This window comes from Periplaneta americana, chromosome 15, assembly GCF_040183065.1.
Source record: "Periplaneta americana isolate PAMFEO1 chromosome 15, P.americana_PAMFEO1_priV1, whole genome shotgun sequence".
Classification (NCBI taxonomy): domain Eukaryota; kingdom Metazoa; phylum Arthropoda; class Insecta; order Blattodea; family Blattidae; genus Periplaneta; species Periplaneta americana.
The window spans coordinates 165,387,266-165,404,406 of NC_091131.1; the positions used below are offsets into that span (position 1 = coordinate 165,387,266).

The 17,141-nt window shown below is 38.0% G+C and overlaps 2 protein-coding genes across 4 annotated transcripts in view; one reads left to right on the plus strand and one right to left on the minus strand.

Annotated features, from left to right (window-relative positions):
* Positions 1-17,141, plus strand: part of LOC138715501 (nucleolar protein 12-like) — a 309,079-nt gene that overhangs the window by 187,015 nt on the left and 104,923 nt on the right. The window contains exon 9 of one of the 3 annotated variants that reach the window (XM_069848485.1): positions 15,760-16,198. The exons of the other annotated variants lie outside the window; for them this stretch is intronic. The gene's annotated coding sequence lies outside the window, so the exon portion shown is untranslated. Of the gene's footprint in view, positions 1-15,759; positions 16,199-17,141 lie in introns of those variants that run through there. 3 annotated transcript variants of the gene reach the window in all.
* Positions 1-17,141, minus strand: part of LOC138715500 (uncharacterized) — a 140,987-nt gene that overhangs the window by 95,773 nt on the left and 28,073 nt on the right. The gene's annotated exons all lie outside the window — the stretch shown is intronic.

The following is a 17,141-nucleotide window of genomic DNA, read 5'->3' on the forward strand; positions in this document are numbered from 1 at the left end:
AAATAATGTCAATTTTTCCGAACGAAGTAGAAAATAATTGACCAAAAGGGTGGCCCGACTCTGTTAACTGCCTAAGGGCCCTGGGTCTCTATGTCCGGGCTGGGCTTGCTGAATTCTTGCCTGAATTTCTGCAATTTTCACCGATGCGATTCTTGTGTCCATAAAAATGGATATGATTGTCAACATATGCTTCGATGAAATGTAAGATAAACATAACCTTTTCATATTACCGGAGCATTATTTGTACAGAACTATAAACCTAAATAACCTCCATTCACCGCCAATTCGGTTTCCTCCCATGAGAGAGCGGTCGGATCTCCCTACAGAACACGCACGCTACTACCGGTTTAATGACGGCAAGTTACATATGCCGCGCACTGTAGTACAGGATATTTAAGGGGTATCAGCACACCAAGTAGGCCTATATTGGTCAAAATTTGATGAACAATTTTCCATGAACATATGTCCGGTAAAAAAAAAGCAAATACATGTTGAGATAAAGGTCATGTATTGTGCCCAGTGTAGTCTGTATGTAGCTTCACATTGCCACACGTCCTGCAGCCCTGCGTAGCCTATCAGAGAATCACACTTGCCTGCTCTTGGATTCGCCGACATCCGTTGTACACTCCCTTCTGCTATGTTTGTACGTTGTCGATGGGTGTGCTATACACCAAGGTCTTTCAGTGTCCCCCCAGTAGATTAAGGTCATGTGATCGGACCTACTGTACCTTCTCGACCAACCCATCACTCATTTTTGTCTGGGTTAGGTATTGTTGCGCGATGTGTAGAAAATGGGGTGGTGCCACATTCGTCGCCTTCATTCGAGGGCACGTAAATATATGCAATAGAGTGATCGGATACGAATACTTTTTCCAGCCAAATTTATACAGGGACATCATTTTATTTTTACTTGCATTTTTATTGTACCTGCATTTCTGAATGTACTTCACTCTCACCCCTTCACTAATGTCCTTGCTCCCGTCAGACACACAAACTTACGGCCGCTGTTGCATTCGAAGTCTTCAAGCAGTGAAGTAAACACTGCAGTGTATAGTGTGTTTCAGAAATATGGTTGCGTTTTCTATAGAAGAAAGAACCTACATTAATAATATCGTACTAAAAAATTATATTCAAGAAACGATAAATTCAATTTCAGAGAATATGCTTCAAAATGTATTTAATAATATGCGTACTGAATTGAAGCCTGCATTGTAATGAACGGCAACCATTTTTCAGCAACTTGTTTAAAAATTCAGATTAGCTTTTTCTGAATTGAGGTGGCTAGAAGCAAAGGAATGCTAGTGACGTTTGTAATAACATGAGTTAAGTGCATCCAGTGTAAGCTAAAGTATCTAAAATTTTAGTGGCAAAGGGATATTTTAATCGCATCACACATTAAAATTTAAATAAAAATTTCACCGATTTTACGAAAGCTTAAATATTTAAACCCCATTTTCTCAAAAGTAACTTAAGTGCACTTACAGCCCTTTACTTATGACCCCCTCAATTTAAATGCACTCTCTATATTGTATGATAACATCAATAATTAATATGATAAATAAAGTAGACATTACATAACGAACATAGCCGCCTGAAAAGTTGAGTTTTTAAAAAAAAATGTTACTACTCTACTGTATTTTGATAAATTCCGTAAAAGTGATGATGTTATGTTTTATTTAACGACGCTCGCAACTGCAGAGGTTATATCAGCGTTGCCGGATGTGCCGGAATTTTGTCCCGCAGGAGTTCTTTTACATGCCAGTAAATCTACTGACATGAGCCTGTCACATTTAACCACACTTAAATGCCATCGACCTGGCCCGGGATCGAACCCGCAACCTTGGGCATAGAAGGCCAGCGCTATACCAACTCGCCAACCAGGTCGACTAAAAGTGATGATCAAACTGAAAATCGGAATATCTTATTTCCCTACAACATAAATGGATACACTACTTTTCTCTCCTCCTATACCTAGTAAAATTATTTGTTTACATATTGCGCTAGTAACATCAAACTCCTGTAATGGAAGGGGGCAACAGTGTTTCCGAGTATATCCAGGTTAATGTTAAAAATGTTGGTAAAAATAAAGTGATGTCCCTGTAGCTGAATATTTATTAAGACATGAATAGTAATGCGTGGGGCGACAGCCCATGAAGGGCTAAAGTCAACCAGCAGCTTGCTGGCCTCACGTTCACATTCCTGGGTAGAGCAAGCCCCTACAGTGTCGGCTGCGCGAAACGAGGAAACCGGGGCAAATTGAACGCTGCGCTTGCCGCCATGTTGATGGAGAGCAGACGCATAATAGCAGTACGTAAATCACACAATTTAACGCTGTGATGATCTAAAATTGACAGATTATGTCCATTTTCGATGGTAATAAATTAAAATTAGTCTTGAACTATATACGTCAACTTCCAATGAGATTACCACGCATTTAAATTGTGATAAATTAAAATTGTTGTTGCATTATACAGGGTGATTCAGACCACCTTTGACAGTCATTTATTTCGGAAACTAGTGCATTAAAATTTTCGAGACAAAAATATTTATCACTAAAGCACATGTGAACTTTCACTTGAGCTTGATTTCATCACTGAGCCCTAACCGGAAGTGAGTCAGTGGCGTATTACTTTAAAATTTCAAATATGAGTCGTGGTCAAATAGGGTACCATTTGATAGAGCTCTTCAAAACAAACAACTTTCATAGGTAACGTTTTTATCAATTCCTATTCTTTCAATGAGAAAACGTACAAAAAGATGGCATTAATACTGGGAAATGTTACGAGAAGAAAATGTAAACTAGGTAAGTACATTTAATGTTGACATAGGCTAGTACATACGCACAATTACCTGGCTGAGTGTAGACCTGGTGGCCGGCAGCACCGTCGAGGGGTGAATACAAGTAAACTATACCCCTTCCCCTTTGCTCGCTCAGCAGTGTTTCCTTTAGTCACCGCAATACAGTGTCTACGGCCAGGTCTACATGTACACTGCACTTAGCCAGGCAATAAGCTCAGGTGGCCTTGCGCAACAATGTACAATAAGAAGGAAATGTTTTGTTTTCTCTGTACCTACGTACGTGCATTTTTCTAGTTTTGCAATTACTTTTGTGACTAATAAAATAAGGTAGTCTAGCTTCTTTTGTATTGTTTTATAATCTACGACATAATTCAGTATTTCATGTATATTATTGAAACTGCGTTGATGATAAACGTTTAATGGAACACTCTAATGTAAACTTGGTAGAGTGGAAGAGAAGGCCTTATAGCCTTAACTCTGCTACGCAAAATAAAACTGCTGCTGCTGCATTCAATTACATTCAATACCTTGAGTAATGTTCTGCCGTCTGTATATTAGTTATGAACTGTGTATTGAGAAACAGGGCCTCCATTTTGAACAAAATCTGTAAAGGAATGTGTAGTCAAATGGAACGTACCAAAACAGTAACATGAAGTTATAAATAAAATAGTATGAAAAACTTCGATATTCAGTTATTATTCCTAATTAATAATTGCTCAATATTTGATTTACCACATATATAATATGATAGGTCCATACATAGTGTTCCGCCTATATACTGCGACAATGTAGAAACGTTTTACAAAATATTGTTGATATAGCAGGAGATTAATAACAATATTAGTACAGAGATAACGCCACAGAAAATATAATAATAAAACGAATAATCGTGCTGCACAACTGTTACAGACACAAAGATTGATACACTAATTATTAGAGATTATTATTATTACTAGAAAAGTTGATACGGTTCTTGCATTACCGTGATTGTGTTCTCCGTTTATAATAATTACATTTACATCCAATAACATCTATCAGATGTGGCAAAAACAAAATCAATCCTGTGTGGGGGGGGAAACATTTATCTACAACATTGATATTACATTTTAAAGCAAGTTTTGGAGAGGTTAGTTAAACACTGCTAAGTTTTGAAATAATAAACATCTATGATGTTACTATACAGTTCATCACTGTAACAAGAACGAATGTCTAACGCTCGGCTGATACCGTTCGAGGATTTATCGCTCGTGACAATTTTACCCATCATGCATGTGCGCTACCTATCGGTTTATGCTATGAACTACTTGGCGCTCGAGCGAAAACGTCCGACGCAGATCTCTGTTGTGTATATACATATTCATTCCCCTTATGTCATGGTACTGATTTTGATTATATGTAATTTTCTACTTTATTTTGTATTGTCCTTATATTATGTAACTAATCTTGACTATTTGTGATTTTCTACTATACCTATTTTTAAAATAATTACCTAAAAGTTAAGACTGATTACAAATACCTCCTACGCACTACAAACAGATGCGGTCCTGTGGCATTGCCAGCACGATCTCCTGACTTGAATGTTTGGATTTCTATCTTTGGGGACTGTTAAAAAACTATTCGATCATCTGTCGCAACTCATGCAGATCGTCTATCAAGATCGTTCTACAACAAGAGATGACATTGAAACAGCGAATCCGAGAGACCTTCCAGTCACTTGACCACGCCGAAGTGTTAGGAGTCACTGACAGTGTTAGAAGAAGAGTACGGGTGTGTGCTGCTCAGAACGGCAGACAGTTTGAACATTTATAAAAATTAATGGAATTGTCCAGTCTTTCAGTAACATCTGCAAATATTAATTGTCTTGTTTAAATTTTCGTATTGTAACATTTCTCAATATTGATGGCATTGTCTTTTCGTACGTTTTCTCATTTAAAGAATAGAAATTGAAAAAAAAAAACATTGCCTATGAAAGTTGTTTGTTTTGAAGAGCTCTATCAAATGGTACCATATTTGACCACGACTGCCATTTGAAATTTTAAAGTACTACGCCACTGACCCTACTTCCTGTTAAGACTGACTGATGAAATCAAGCTCAAGTAAAAGTTCACATGTGCTTTAGTTACAAATATTTTTGTCTCGAAAATTTTAATGCACTAGTTTCCGAAATAAATTACTGTTACGTGTGGTCCGAATCACCCATTGTCTTTTCGTACGTTTTCTCAATAAAAGAGTAGGAATTATAAAAACGTTTCCTATGAAAGTTGTTTGTTTTGAAGAGCTCTATCAAATGGTACCATATGTGATCACGACTCCCATTTGAAATTTTAAAATAATACGCCACTGACCCTACTTCCTGTTAAGGCTGATTGATGAAATCAAGCTCAAGTGAAAGTTCACATGTGGTTTAGGAATAAATATTTTTGTCTCGAAAATTTTAATGCTCTAGTTTCCGAAATAAATTACTGTTACGGGTGATCTGAATCACCCTGTATAAAACAACTTTAAAAAATGAGATTACCCAATTTACAGGGTGTCCAGCGCACACCTTGAACATCCGCAATATACGCCCCTGATATTACATATATGTTTTTAGTCATGTATAGGGTAAAGGTCGATAATATTGCGATATGAATAATATTGTGTTAGTTCTTTTTGAGAATTTATTACAATTTTATTGAGTGAGAGGAAAATAGATTTTTTTTTGCGTCAACATATTAAGGGAATGTTCGTGGACAAGTTTCTGCACGAAACTGGACGTTTTCTCACTCAGTAAAATTGTAATAAATTCTGAAAAAGGACTATCACAATATTACTCGTATTACAATATTTACAACGTTTACTCTATGTAATAAGTACAATATTTTTAATAATTTTGTCACAATAGAACTATTTTATAACCAAAAATACACAAAGATCTGCGTTTGAAATATTCTTGTAAGAGCACTTTTCGCTGTAACAAACAATAATTTGAGAATTGAAAATATATTTTCTTAACTTAATTCGCTGTTCTGAGTACATACATAACAAATATATTTGTTATTTTATAATAACGATCTTTCATATAATAGTACATTATGCAACGAGCCTATAATGATAGTAATTAAGAATCGAGTATGGATATTTATGAAACGAGCGCAAGCGAGTTTCATAATTTTCATACGAGCTTCTTAATTACCATTATAGGCGAGTTTCATACGACTTTTTATGCTCGACCATATTTCTAACTTGAAATTACCGGTATTCAGATGTATACATTTTATTTGTATCTGACAAGATCGGAAGTGACCTTGTTCTAGGTCGTGAATTGTGAGATATGCGCAGACGCGAAAGTATTGATTTTTTCCGAGGAACAATAATGTCATTGACCTTGACGTAGTCCCGTTAAACTCGATAATATTATAATATTATAACCTTGATTATTGAATTCGACATTGAAAAACGAGATGACAAATAGAATTTATTTGAATATTATTTACAATTAACGCTAATTATTATAGTAACCAGGGGCGTATTTTGCGGGCTACCGGCCCAACTGTAATTTCAATGACGAAGTCATCAAAGTATTTTCGTCCCAATCAAGACGTCTGGAATTCGCATATAAATAGGTAAGGAATTTTATTATAGGGATTTTAAAATATATTTTGCGTAATAATAGGGTCAGCGGTAGCCCAGACCCTTAAACCAGTATACGCCACTGAATTAGTAACAGAATATAACCTTCTGCGACAGTATTGGATTTCCAGCCTCCGTGACTTTTCGCTAATTCTCTTTCGATTGCATATCCGAGAATAATCGATACTTGCGGTTTTATAACGGTACAAAGCTGACTTGTCATTGGCTGAACACATGTAAGCTGAGTTATCATTGGCCGAAGACCTGTACTTTAATGAGTAGGTGTACTTTAATGACATGCATTAAAGGACTGCTACCAGATGTATAATTAGTACATTTCGGCATGGTCGAGCATAAACAAATTAAAAGGTATTGGAAGTTTATACTTAAAAATTCTTGTAACAACGTTTCACTGAAACAAATAACCACTTATAAAAATATTTTCAGTTCTTATTCTACTGGTTTTGCATTGTTTTATTAGAAAGGAAAAAAAAAAATACTAAAATAAAATGCTTTCTACATACACAACAAAATTAACAACGATTATACTTGGCTTGGCTCTACATATGCGCACACACATTTGCGCACGCTTTGGCGTCCTATACTATGATTGTCCTCGCCCGACAGGTTGCCACGGTCGCATTCGTAAATCTTGGGCCGTGAGCCATCCTGCCTCAGCTCCTCAAGGACGAGCCAGGTCTCATCCACACACGAAGTACGTATAAAGCCCTTCCTATATCAGCATCGGAAACTCGTATTACCCCCAGGACTTCACCCCAGCCTATTTCACTGTTGAAAATGATATATGAAATCAGGAGAAGGTGAAGAATGTTGGTAGAATGATGACGGAGACGGAAGTACCCCGAGTAAAGGCTGGTCCACAATAAACCGGAAAAGAGAATCGGAACGAAAACGAAAACGGTAAAACTGTTAAAATGTATACATTTACATGTGAGTATTCACAATTAACGAAAATCTTGCCGGATCCCGGGATCGGGAACGGAGAGTTGGCCAAGTTTCAACTTTGGCGTTCACGTTTCCGATCACAGCCCACTAGATTCATTCTATTGCCATCTAAAAGCTATTTTGTCGTCGTATATTTTGTAGCAAGAAGACCGTGACATAACCTATGCATTATTTTGTTCTGTGCTGTGCATCATGGAGCAAATTTTATTTGATGAGATTCTAATATTGAGTGTTGAGGAAAATCCTCACGTTTACGATAAGCGGCACGCCTCGTATAAATAAGAGAAAATGAAGGAGAATACGTGGCTTTCAATAGCTGCATCTTTGAACACCGATCATAAGTGAATCATATTTTATTACTGTATTGTTGTATTACACACTACATATTCATGCTTCAATTCAATAACTACTGTTGTGTTCATTTTTGTTCTATTACAAATGTTTCTTCTCTAATTATTTTACGTTATGGTGGACTTAAAATAGGTTGTGATAATAAAGATGCATGAGCATATTTATAGTACCGTACCTATGGAAATGTTTCAGTTGAAATTTCGAAGTTGGTTAACCTGTGTTTATGTTGGCTGCCTTGTACTCATGAGAGAACGCCATTGGTCAATTATACACAAATAACATCAGAATGCGTAATATCGACTTTACATATCGTTATTGACATGCATATCGATATGCATAGTCGTCTACGTTCTCGGTTTATTGTGAATCAAAAATTTTCATATTCACTTCCTCTGCTTCTCGTTTTAATTCTGGTTCTCGTTCCCGGTTTGTTGTGAACCAGCCTTAAATCCCTTTGCAATGTCAAAAACAAATTCTATCACGTCCTGGTCGAGGATCGAACCCTGGTTGCCTAGATATAGAAGAGCAGCACGGTAGTACGTGAGCCATAATATACTTATTTTCAAAATAAAGGACACATACGAAGAATAAAACAGCAATGATTAGTGTTCAAGACCTCTGAGCTGTAAATGGTATTCATTCACCAGCGCTCAACAGAACTTCAGAAAAGACTAATGCAACAACTTCCGTGATAGATAAAATCTAACTTGGCGCGTCACTTCAATTTAATAATGTTGCCAACACGCTAGTAACTAAATCCCGGGTACGATAATGGTAACAATGAAAATAGAGATATGAACGAAGGCATTGTTGGAGCAAGAGCAAGTATAATGAAGTAATAACAGAAAAATTGAAATTTTTAGATTTTATCTAATAGTGCGAGCGATCGAGGGTTATGGAAAAATCAACTACTTGACATGAACACCATACATTTTTCAAATCTTGCCTCTGTGAGCATGTTTGACAATAATAAATTAATAAACAAACATAATCGCCATGAAATAAAACCGCAAGGAATGTACAGTGTGTAGGCCTACATATATTCTAAATTAACACAAATATATATTGTGAGAGATAGGGTTGGAAGTAAATCCCGAAAAGACAAAGTATATGATTATATCTCGTGATCAAAATATTGTACGAAATGGAACTATAAAAGTTGGAGATTTATCCTTCGAAGAGGTGGAAAAATTCAAATATCTTGGAGCAACAGTAACAAATATAAATGACACTCGGGAGGAAATTAAACGCAGAATAAATATGGGAAATGCCTGTTATTATTCGGTTGAGAAGCTTTTGTCATCTAGTCTGCTGTCAAAAAATCATCTGAAAGCTGGAATTTATAAAACAGTTATATTACCGGTTGATCTGTATGACTGTGAAGCTTGGACTCTCACTTTGAGAGAGGAACAGAGATTGAGGGTTTTTGACAATAAGGTTCTTAGGAAAATATTTGGGGCTACAAGGGATGAAGTTACAGGAGAATGGAGAAAGTTACACAACGCAGAGCTGCACGCATTGCATCCTTCACCTGACATAATTAGGAACATTAAATCCAGACGTTTGAGATGGGCAGGGCATGTAGTACGTATGGGCGAATCCAGAAATGCATATAGAGTGTTAGTTGGGAGGCCAGAGGGGAAAAGACCTTTGGGGAGGCCGAGACGTAGGTAGGAAGATACTATTAAAATGGATTTGAGGGAGGTGGGATATAATGATAGAGACTGGATTAATCTTGCTCAAGATAGGGACCAATGGCGGGCTTATGTGAGGGCGGCAATGAACCTCCGAGTTCCTTAAAAGCCAGTAAGTATATACAGAGTGTTTCAAAAATACGGGGCATAATTTCAGGTATGTATTTCCCACATGTAGACAATCAAAATAGTCCATTACAACATGTGACCGGAAATGCTTTATTTCCGAGTTATGGCCTTCACAACATTGAAATTCACCGGAACGTTTTTCTTTCCGCAGGTCGTTGCCGTCAAAGGAGACATTAAGAGGGCACTGTGACAGTTCATTCCGAGGCGAAGGTTACATTCAGTGTTGTTTAGGCGTTAGACTGTGCGACATATATCCAAATCAAGAGCTGGCAGAGATACACTTCATGTACGGTAAGGCGGACGGCAATGCTGCGCTGGCTCGTCGCTTGTACCAGGAGAGGTACCCACAGCGACAATGTCCTGATCGAAAGACATTTGTACGTCTCCATTACCGTCTGTGCGAATATGGAAAATTTAACTCTCCTGGTTTGGGAAGGGGACGACCAAGATCTACAACTCCAGAAGTACGGCAGGAGATTCTGGAGGCTGTGAACATGACTCCTTCTATCAGCACACGTAGGGTAGCGTTGCAAGTCAATGTTCCTCATACGACTGTCTGGAGACTGTTGAAAGAGTATCAATTGTATCCTTATCATTTGCAACGTGTACAGGCCCTGTCACCAGCAGATTACCCTGCACGAGTTAGGTTCTGTCAGTGGTTCTTGCAGCAGTGTGGTGTAAATCCCAACTTTCCTGCCTTATATTATTTACAGATGAAGCACAGTTCACATGAGATGGCATAACAAATTTCCGCAATCGGCATGTATGGGTGTATGAAAACCCACGTGCAACTGTTCCATCTCATCACCAGGTGCGGTTCTCCCTCAACATGTGGGCCGGTATCATTGGTGATCGATTAGTTGGACCCCATGTACTTGTAAACAGACTTACGGGGCAGGCGTACACAAACTTCCTGGAAAACACCATACCTCATGTTTTAGAAGACACTCCACTGATCAATCGTCAACACATTCACTTCTTGCATGATGGCGCTCCTGCACACTTCAGTCGTACGGCTCGCCGGTACTTGGATCGAAGGTTTCCTGATCGATGGATAGGTAGAGGTGGCCCAATTGCTTGGCCTCCACGCTCACCTGATCTGAACCCTCTCGATTTCTACTTGTGGGGCCATTTAAAATCATTGGTTTATTCGTCTCCGGTGCCTGATTTGGAATCCCTTCGGAATCGAATTGTGGCATGTTCTGAGGACATACGCAATACTCCTGGAGTTTGGGATCGTGTTTTCACGTCAATGAGACATCGATGTGAGGTCTGTATTCAAGCAGGAGGTGGACATTTTGAACATCTTCTGTAATGACAACGACCTGCGGAAAGAAAAACGTTCCGGTGAATTTCAATGTTGTGAAGGCCATAACTCGGAAATGAAGCATTTCCGGACACATGTTGTAATGAACTATTTTGATTGTCTACATGTGGGAAATACATACCCGTATTTTTGAAACACTCTGTATATCAGAGATCCGCGGCGATGTTTGCAGTTTTTTGTTAGCAAGCAGCTTTTCAATTCGCGGAGCTTTTGTTTTAGTACCAGCCAATCGCAAACATGCTTTCAGTGTTCATCACTTAGTTGGCTTCTGTGACGTGACTTTGTAAACTTCATTAAAGGAAACAGTGTTTCGCATATGTAGGTTGTCCCGAACATGCGCAACGTTCTTGCAACGAGATTGTGCAGTTTAGGAAACCTTTCTCTTGGAAAAAAAGTATAGAAATGGTTAATACTTTTTTTGTTTTGATACTTATCCTTTAGCTCAATATCGCTTTGTAAATCAAGTATTTCTAATTGTGGTTCAGCAGGAATATCCAGGACACTCACTGAAAAAGGTGTTGCAAATATCTGAAATTGTTGTTCAAGTTCTCTCATATCCTGAAATCTACGTTCCAAGTCTTCGCACAATTGTTGCATTATTCTTATATATTCTTTCAAGGCTTCTAACAGGTTTCCCATGTACATCCATAAATAACGCAATTTCATTCCTAAGTGGGAGAAAACGTTCCAGAACTTTTCCTCGACTTAACCACCTTACCTCGGTATGGCAGAGTAAATCCCCATACTCACTGTTAATATCATCCAATAGTGCCCTGAACTCCTTGTGATTAAGTCCTTTAGACTTATGAAATTAATTGTTCGCACAACAACATCCATTACATTGCTAAGGTTCATGTTTTAGCACATAAATATTCCTGGTGCAAAATGCAGTGCACCGGTGCCCCCAAGCGACCTCGATAGGTTCCACCACTGATAGACTGCAGTGTACAAGTGTACTGCCCGCAGTGGAAGCCCTAAGCAGGCCTGAACGCCCTCTCGCGATCTTGACTCGACCTGGCGGAGCCTGGCATGGAGGCAGGGCACCCTTGACGAATAGATTGTGTTACAGAAATATTGGAAGTTAGGCAGCCATTGGTTTGTGAGGAAGAAAGCGTATCGGTGTAGAAACATCGCACATAGTCTATCATTTTTTCACTTACTGTACACCATGCCATCTCACAACTTCATATACAGTAAATACTTATGTTGAACGCTGTCAAATGCACGATGGAAATCTAAGGACACAAAGACAGCTGTTTTACTGGCACAATTACAGTGTGCTACTACAACTCTCAAATATAGATCGTCCATTGACGCCACAACTATGCGCAGGATGAATTAGTTTTGGTAAGAACTACTTAAGACGATTCGTCAGGACACGATCCAGGAGCTTATAATCATAATTAAGGAGGGTGATAGGACGATAATCACTACGTTCTTCTTTTTTTTTCCTTTCTTTGGAATTAGTACGACGATGCCTTGTTTTTTGTGATGTACAGGGACATCATTTTATTTTTACTTCACTTTTTATTGTACCTGAGTTTTTGAATATACTTCGCTCCCACCCCTTCTACTAGTAAACTTCCAACCGTTCACGACACAGAGCCGAGGGCGCGTACGCAGTACTGAGTTAGTGAGTACAGTACGTTCCAGAAATATGTTCGCGTTTTCCAGTGACGAAAGAGCTTTCAATATTGAATCATATTTTCGTACAGGTACTGTCGTCCGTTTCCCTATGTCGCATCCCCGTTTCCCCCACCTGCTTCTGTTCGCCCCTTTGTAAAGTCTAGTACCTGGGCTGTCTTAGCTCTTTTCTGAAAACATTAATTTCTGTTAGGAATTGGACGTCTACGTAATATTATTCAAGTGTTTAAAATAACTTAAATAAAAGGGCCTCCTTAAGTAATTAACTGTCACGTGAGTTCCCCCCCCCCTTTCTACAACCCTGCGACAAAACCACTTGAACGGACAGTAGATAGCATTTTTGAGTGATTTTATCTTTTCGGATCGGGCAGAAGTGAAGATTGAATTTACAGTACGTAAGGTACTCTTTTATAGAGTAGGTACAGAATTATTTCAACATGAGTTACTCGTACGAAGGACGAAACTGGTAATTGGAATTAGGTACAATAGTCTATAGTGCGATAATATGCACAAAAGAACTGAAGCCTGTATCGAAATGAACGGCCGCCATTTTCTAAAATGTGTTTAAATATCAATATTATAATTATTTTTCAATTTAACTTCATTCACTATATAGTACGCTAATGTGCTGTAACAGTACAATATACACTGCATAATTAATACTTCCGAATGGATAGCTCAATTCGTGTGTAAAACACTAAGTGTTAATACAGTACTGTATTTTGATTAAACAAAAACCTAATGAAAATTATCAAACTCAAAATTGCGGTATTTCCTAGTTTACATAAATGGATGAACCACTTTTCTTCCCTCCTATACCTAGTAAAGTGATTTGTATTTTACGCCAGTATCATCGAACTCCGTCGTGGAAGGGGTAGCAAACGGTGTTTCCTGTTTCAATCGTTAATAGAAAGGTATAGCCAGGTTAATATTAAAAATGTTAGTAAAAATAAAAAGATGTCCCTGTACATAAACGGCCTCTTTGTATTTTTTTTTATTTTAGTAGGTTATTTTACGACGCTTTATCAACAGCTTAGGTTATTTAGCGTCTGAATGAGATGAAGGTGAAAATGCGGGTGAAATGATTCCGGGGTCCAGCACCGATAGTTACCCAGCATTTGCTCGTAACAGGTTGAGGGAAAACCCGGAAAAAACCTCAACCAGGTAACTTGCCTCGATCGGGAATCGAACCCGGGCCACCTGGTTTCGCGGCCAGACGTGCTAACCGTTACTCCACAGGTGTGGACGCCTCTTTGTAAAATAACATTATACACATTAGTAAGTTATTGACTTATGCATTCCCAAAACACATATTAAATTTCTCCTTTCTGATCGGCAACTCTAATGTAGTATTGTCCTGTGCATCCAATCGCATCGGACTAGGTAAACTGAATGAAGTAAACTATAATTATGTGTAGAGTTATCTTGAAATATCTCTGTATAATATTCTTTAAAGGACCTAGCGATATCAGGGGCCTGTTTCTCAAAAATACTAGTTTAACAGTTCACCAGTTACTAGTTACCAGAGTATATTTCACCAGCTCTAGTAGATTCTGTTTCTCAAACTATTTCACCAGTCTATTAACTTGTGACAATGTTTCACTAGTCACATGATCTCTTTCACTAGTCAGCTGATTGAGTTCATTTGTTTATAGCCATTGGTAGGTATTGTTATTTGAGGTTAGAAGGCTAAGTTGTTTGTGTTTTGGTTCTTACTTCTCTCTTTTCTTGAAATTCCATCAATTGAAAGCAAATTAACTATACTCAATATGATTAATGAATCAAAGGATATATTGTTTGGTGCTTTTTCAAGCATAGTAACAAAAAATGATAAAGTAAACGAATGGACAAAAAGTGTTGTAATGTGTGGGGTATCGAACTGATATCTCAGAACAAAGCTTATGCATACGTTAGGGACACTTACTGGCCCAACATTAAGAAAGTAATTTTGATAAGTAGGCTACCGATTCAGGTTCACAGTATCGTAATATGAACATATGATGTAGCTAGTGGGTCTACTGCCGACATGAATGCCACTTATGACTTGATGAAAAATTCGCTAATTTTTTTTCAGTTTTATATTTAATCTAGTCATAAATTATTGTCGTTTTATATTTAATTTGTAGGCTAAAGTTGACAATGCCAGAAAAACTGGCAGTGGAGGAGGAAAGCCAGTAAAAATTACTGCAGTTGATGAATTGGTATTATATTATTAGGAAAAAATTCTGCAAGTGTTGCTGGTCTAGGACAGAAAGACTAGACGACATTGGAAAATAATCAACATCCCGATTTGTAGAGCAATTTGTATTTGAAGCTTTGCTGATAATGCAAGCCTTCTATTTTTTTGTCTTGTTATGGCAGGTCCCACTATATTTAACAACTTTTCAAGCTTTTCAGTACTTTACCTAAACCGTTCATTATATTTAAACAATGCTCCCGTAAAGGAATAATAATTGTTCTTTCTCGATATAGTTTTAGCTCTTCTCACAACTTCTTCATCACTTCATTCGGAATCACCAAACCAGATATTAAAAGAAAATAACTACAATATTTTGTTTTGACTGAGAAAGGTTGTCACTGGTAACTGATAATGTAGAAATAATTAGTCTTTAGTAGGAATATTTCTGTTGAATACAAGTGTAATCAACTAGATTAGCATTTTGAGAAACAGAATCACTTATGAACTAGTGAAATCGACCAATATTACTAGTCTGTGAACTGGTAACTACTACTTTACCCTTGTAGTTTCTAGAAACACAGACTTGTACAATAAACTAATATTACTAGTGTACAGACTAGTATTACTAGTCCGTGAGTTTTGAGAAACAGGCCCCAGGTTGTGTATTCACTACTTGACCATTCTTGTTCTTAACGTGTGAAATCATACCACTTCGACGTCTCTGTGACATCTTGATGTTATGATATACGTAGATTGATGCGCTCGTTACTAATGTGATTCATATCTTTAGAACGAATTTGTAATCCCTGCATACGTTCCCTGTAAGTGCTGAGAATTTTAGCTTTATAGTAATGCATTTGCTTACGACGTTCCAGTGATGGTTGTGATTGTTTCTGAATATCATAGATACATCGAAAGTAGAAATTTAGCATGTTTTCTTGATCTCTATATGCAGAAAGGGAAACCTATTGCAGGAATTTTTAAATCTGTGTTTTCATATATAAATCCCACCAATCAGCTAAGTCTAATCCCCATATCCTTGGCTTCTGCCCCTATAGTGAGGCCCTTCGCAACATCCGTCACCATGCTGTCCGTTCTCTGCTGGCCGAGGCACTGAAGGAAGTAGGGTTTACAGTCCATCAAGAGGTGCAGGGACTAGCCACACAAGGAAGTGTTCGGCGAATTGATATCATTGCCATTAAGAACAACTCGGCATACATTCTCGATCCCACCATCAGATTTGAGACACATGCAGATCAACCGCATGAGGTGGACAGTGAAAAGAAACGGATCTATGAACTAACAATCCCGTTCTATAAAGATAAATATAGCCTGTCCCACATTGATGTAATAGGTCTGATGGTGGGAGCACGAGGTACCATACCCTCCTTCTTTGCTAACATATGTAAAAACCTGGGCCTAACACACAGCATTGTGAAGGAAATAGCCATTAGTGCCCTCAAAGGATCGGTTCAGATATTGAGAAATCATTTGTATGGGCGTGATAATGGAAATTCTAAGTTATCTTAACCGATGGCTGTTGACTGGTTTATATATCAATGCCAATAAATCCGTACTATTATTTTGTCTCGCGGTATATGGCATTCAAATCATTCTAACCTATCTGATGATATTTTTTCCCCTTTCTTTTTTTATTTTAGTAGGTTATTTTACGACGCTTTATCAACATCTAAGGTTATTTAGCGTCTGAATGAGGTGAAGGTGAAGGTGATAATGCCGGTGAAATGAGTCCGGGGTCCAACACCGAAAGTTACCCAGCATTTGCTCATATTGGGTTGAGGGAAAACCCCGGAAAAAACCTCAACCAGGTAACTTGCCCCGACCGGGAATCGAATCCGGGCCACCTGGTTTCGCGGCCAGACGCGCTGACCGTTACTCCACAGGTGTGGACTCCCCTTTCTTAACTGTAAATGAGCACAAACGCTACTTATAATCTTTTCGCTGTAAGAAAAATCCTAATGTAAACTATAGCACGTGACTGAAGTGAGGCTTCATTGGCCACTGTTTGGCGCCATAGATTCTCAGTACATGTTGCCGCCTACTGTTGTACATTCTGTTTCATGTTAAACATTTCCCGTTACTCGTCAAGTAGGCCTAACCTCACTACTAAGCATTCGTTTGCTTAGGAAACATTTACTTTATAATTACTCTAATTAAAATAACATAACTTATTTTATACATTTAAGACTATTTGTTTTTCTCCGCTTTTGAGAGGGTTTCCACTCTTATGTTTAATAACCACACACACCGAGGATGCAGAAGCCATACTTCAGTACCACGTGCTTACGGGAACAAGTACGAGCTCAAGTGACGCCAGCTTGTTACAAGAACAGACTACCTCGGTATTACTTTTGGTATTCATCCGCTTCATAGTACATAACAAAATATAAAAGTAGCTTTTCTTTTACATATCGTTTTA